Below are 5,538 nucleotides of genomic sequence, written 5' to 3' on the forward strand. Positions count from 1 at the left end.
TGTCTAGGGAAAAGCAGTTACTTGCATGAAGATCATCCAAGTGATTCCCTGTGTAAAAGTTGTCAGATAACCTGTGAACTTATTAGTTTATCTCAGAGCTGTGATGCTTCATGCAATGTGCTTTGTCAAGAATTTGTATTGCAATGTTTCACAATTGTAAGGTTTTTGTTCGCTTGTTTTCTTTACAGAGAATAACAGACGCGTTTTGCAACTTGATTCTAAATGGGAGTAAATCTCATATCTGAGGATGAAACTCTTGTTCCCTCTGAACAAGAGGATCCTGGCAGAGGATAACTAACAACTCATTTTTTGTGGTATTGAGAGGTTTTCCAGGTTTCGTCAGTTGTTTCTATATTTTTTTGTAATCCCTATGTAAACTGCTTTGCTGCAGGAACTGCTGGTTGCTAGCTCTAAGTTGAAATAAAGCAAAATTATAGATTAACGAGACTGTTTTTAGCACAACTGTTGTTTTGCTGCTCAAGAATTTTCTACTGGCCTGCTAAAGTGGGCATAGTCAGAATGTGCTGTGTGAATAAGCAGCTGTTTATTTTCTTTAGTTCTTGTCCAAGGCCACATGTCTTTATTTAGTGTTCACTATTCAAATGCTGTCTTGAATGCTGAATTTTGTTTTGCATCATGAATCACATCCTTACAACATCTGAGTTACTCATGGATAGCTATTACATTTATCTTCATAGATATATTCATTCAATTCATTACTGAGAATTTATCTTTATAGCTGACCTTAAGGTAACAGTATTATTACTACTTTTTTTTTAAAAGAAGTTAGTTATGGCTCCATTGGTATCAAAATTCTGTATGAATCTTTGGGTGCCCAAGCAGGAATGCCTCTTCCTTCAAATTCAGCATTTGGTTTATTGCTTTGGAGTGACATCCACTTAGAGTAGTGAGTGCATAGCATGTCTGGGAAGCAGATCTAGAGCTTCCTTGGCAGCCAGGAGAAAGAGCCAGTGCTGTGACCTACCTGTATGCTATAGTGACTTCCTGAGCAGCATACGGGAACTGTGTGGCTGAGGTTTCAGTGCTCATCTGTAAACTGAGCGCATTTCTTACAGTATTGGTATTGCAGTTTCCAGCATCGCTTAGCCTTTAGAAATAAAACCCAAAGCTGAAGGAGTTGATTCCTAAAGAGTTTGCTGGAAGAACCAGGCTGTCTAGGTCATGGTTGCATGAACAGGTAAATTGCCAGAGTGAGTTGCTGCTCCCCATGCATCTTTATCTCTTTGTGTTGCTGACAGCTTGGCAAGCCAGTTAAACACAGCTGCAGAAAGCATTACAGCTTTTTCTTTGGTGTTGCTTTCCTATGCTGTGCTGGTAAGGTAAATCGGCATATGGATGTCAGCACCAGTGCTGGGAGAAATGCACTAGAAGCAGGAAGACTTGTGTATGAGAAATTAATGTAGAACTCTTTCCTCTCTCCTCCAAGGATTAGCATCTGTGAAGCCATACCCTTAAGGCTCTTTGGTAGGTAGTTGTTCCAACTTAGCTTTTATTCTTAATTGCAGGTTTCTTGCTTGTTCTAAGCTGGTGTGGCTTGACGCATTTCAGACTGCAGTACTTTGCCTGATGCTGACTGGTCATATGTTCTAGTTTCCTTTCTTGCTCTTCTGATTGGTTGTACAGCCACGGAATGAGCTGATACCAAAACTGCTATTTTACCTGCTGTTGTTTTTCAGACAAATGAGAAGCTGATTCAACCTGTAACAATTGGGCCAGTACAAAGATAGGATGAAGAATGCACAGCTGCAGCTAAAGATGGTTGTGAACAGCCTGGCATCTTGAGAAACAGTGCTGTGTTTGTTGATCCAGGGCTTCTCAGCAAACTGCATGTATTGGTTCTCTACTTCCTATCCACACTTGCACAAACTGGTTGCTCCCTCTGTGGTGGACCTATCACAGTGTTGTCTGAGGGAGGAAGAGAAGCTGCCTTTTCTAAGATCCCGTGCTTAGCAGCTCTGACATCATAGCCCTAGCATTCAGAAGGAACAACAGGCAGATAGGTCTTGCTTTTAAATTCAACTTATGTTTCGGGAGATTTACAAGAATAGCAATGGAATGGTCTTCCTCCCAGGATTACCTTCCCACTGACTTACCCTTTTTTATTCCAGAGCTGCAAAATATCAGTTCCGTGAAGTACAATGGCAGAATTCCTGTAGGAGTTTGAAAATCTGCAGTATCCTGTATTTCTCTCTCCAGGGAAATGGCTGAGAACTCACTTCCTCTCCCACCACCCAATGGCTTAAGAGCTTGCTGCTGATGTTGGAAAATTTCAGGCTCCAATTGTTAAGATTAGTTGGGACTTCCAGGTGGCAGAAAACAGGATCTTTCAATGAAAGATTATGGATATTTTATTAATAATAAATAATGCTACCAGAGGAGCTTATAAAAAGGCAGATTGAAAATCTGCTGCTTCAGCTTCACACTACTCAAAGCGTTACTTACGTTTAGTTTTTTGAGCTGTTTATCCAAAATGGAATTATAACAGTACTTGTGAAATTCTTGCCTTGGTAAACCTATTGAACAGTTGTATCTGTATGTACTTTGGCAATCTAAATTTAAAACAAGGCTTTCTCTAAGAAGGTCAGTGAAAATACTTTTCTTTTGATCTTGCATCCTTGTGGATGCCTGTGTAGAGCATCTCTTTGGTAGGCTCTTTGGTAGGCTCACTTGAACTGGTTGCAATAAGGGTACACGTGTTGCACAGTTCCTCAAAAACTGCTTGTTTTAGAAAAACCAGAAGTCAGGACAGTGGACTTACACTGGCCAAAAGGATATTCCATACTGTATCATATCCCACAAATGGAGAGTTTTGAAGGAAATGGCTCTCTTCCGCTTACTGGGGGCTAGCAGGGCATCGGTCAGTGAGTGATGAGCAGTTGCTTGTGTATCACTTGTTACATACATTCAGATATATATGTAGTCATTACTATTATACTTCTTTTTTCTGCATTAGTAAATAGCTTCATCTCATCCCACGAGTTCTATTTTGGTTTTTTTTTGTTTGTTTGTTTTTATTCTCCGTGATTTTTCTCCATGATGTCAGCATTTCAGTCACCAAAGTACCAGCAGATAACAACTACCCATGAGAAGACTTCTACAAGTCTTTCTTCTCTTACTACTAGAAAGGCTGCCATCTGTTGAAAGAACATACTTCATGTAAGCCAAAAGACGTGCAGCTTCCAAAAGCCACTTAGCAAGGACGTCAGACTAATTTGAAAAGTCTAACTGCCTGCCCTGATGAGCTCCAAGCAAATTTCTGTACATTTTATCAATGAATCTTCCCAGTTCTACAGAGAAAACTACTCTTCAGTTGATCCAAATTTTGACTCGAGATGGATAAGGGTCCTTCCTCCTCCCAGTTTACCTGAATCTGTTTACTTTACCTACCACTGCCTAATATACACATGGACAAATCATGTAGAGTAAGGATTGTATCTGTTTACATACAACTACCTAAGAACTTATTTTATGTCTTTGATTCATGTTAAATATACAAAAAAATTCAAGAGGCATACTTGTATTATATGACTGCCACAAGGCAGGGCTTTTAACATTATTTTAAATAAAACTGATTGTTAACAAAATGTTGGCACAGTGAGACATACAATAAAAGTCATTCTTGGGATCATAAAGATTTCTTAGTAGAGAAATTTACTTTTAGAGAAATGCTGGAAGGGTTTTACTGCTTCTCTAAATAAGTTAAGAAAACACACACACTTAAAACCACAACTGAAAAAAAAAATATATATATAACATATTTTGCTTTACCCACATGCAAACAAGAGAAATTATCCTAGAAGGAAGGGAATGAGAGGTCAAAGATACTCCAGCATTCTTAATCAGGATCTTTTTATAACACTGCAATTTAACAGAAAATATTATTTAAGCTTTAGTATACAAATATTTCTTTCCTGTTATGAGAATACAAAGCATTTTACAATGATGTTTTGTTTCATAAGGTAGATCAGAGTAGAATCTCTGTATTCTAGAATGCATCTATTTTGATTCTCGATTTTCGTTTCAAAACTTAGAGAACATCGCCACATGTGAAGGAGAATGTCACTACAAACCTAGAGAACCATGTATGACATACAGACACTCAGATAATCTGAAGGTCCAAGCCACAATCCAGAAAAAGCCGCACTTTGCAGTCTGTTACTCCTACAAGGAACTCCAAAAATGAAACATAACGTGGTATTAAAGCACGGGTTCCAACGTCACCTCAACTTAAATAAGAAACAAAGCAATGTCATGTTTTGATATCAAGTTATTTTACAATTAAAAATGAAAAAGAGCTTCTGAAAAATAAAAACATTTATGGCAAAAAGTGGTCAAATTCACCCTCTAAAGCAGTCCTTCCATACAGCAGCACTTGAAAACGTGGAAAAGAAATATGCAAGCTAAATCAAGCTTTCCAAATCTTTGCATGTACTGCCAAAAAAGTGATTATGATATCAATATCAAACATAGGAACTCCTTCACTGTATACACTAAGCCACAGATGTACACAGGCACAATTTTCATTGAAGCCAAACCATGCATATTGATAGAAGAGCTAAAGTTGCCAATGTAAAGGGAGTAAGAAGGGCTTACACCTTATGGCTGCCAGAAAATAAAGAGGGCAGAAAAGGAATCTTAGCATTCCATATTCTTGCAAATAGTAATATATTATGCCACACAAATCATTGCTATGCTATCCATTAGAGAGAAGAGAAAGAAGTAAATTACACAGTAAAACAAAACTCTAGATGCAAGCAAGAAACAACTATCAGTTCTGCCTAGTACAACTCTTTTGTCTGCGTAGAAGAAGCCACAAGTCAACTTAAAAAAAAAAAAAAAGAGATTTAGTATTACCAGACTGTACATTACATTGAAAGAGTGTATGAAGTGATAAAGAGTTGTTTATATGCAGATCTACACAACAGAAAGAAATCCAAATAAATAATGGACATGTAGGCAAAACAGCCTTCTTACGTGATGTATTATATTAAGTACGATATAAAACAATTTGCCACTTTTGGTCCATTCAACAAGTCAACAAAATGCTGCCAATACCACCCATTTCTTACATTTACCTCACTTCTGTCTGTACTTGAACAAAGGATGCTACTAAAATGTACTTGCATACAGTTGAAATACCTGCAAGGTCACCTGCTTGGTATGTATTCAAGCATTATAGCAACTTGCATCATCAACGTCATTCCACAGATAAAGGAAAGAAGGCAATGATGGACACTTGTCATGGTTCTATGTTTTTTGTTTTTGTTTTTTTTGTTTTTGGGTTTCAGTATTCCACATCAAAACATCATGTAGTGTACGGGGCATTAAAGTGTCACTGCCCAATCCCAGCTACCTATCCCTGTACATTACAGAAGTCACGGGATCTGGCCCTTCCGGGTGGGGGGGGCGCTCTCTTGCTGCCTGGCAGTGGGTGCTGGAGGGTGCTTTCCTAGCCGTTCCAAGCTTTTCAGGTTTGAATCGGTCCCGGGAACTCTCTCTCTCTCATCTCGTCTGATT

Source organism: Lagopus muta, chromosome W (genome assembly GCF_023343835.1).
Source record: "Lagopus muta isolate bLagMut1 chromosome W, bLagMut1 primary, whole genome shotgun sequence".
In the NCBI taxonomy this organism is placed as follows: domain Eukaryota; kingdom Metazoa; phylum Chordata; class Aves; order Galliformes; family Phasianidae; genus Lagopus; species Lagopus muta.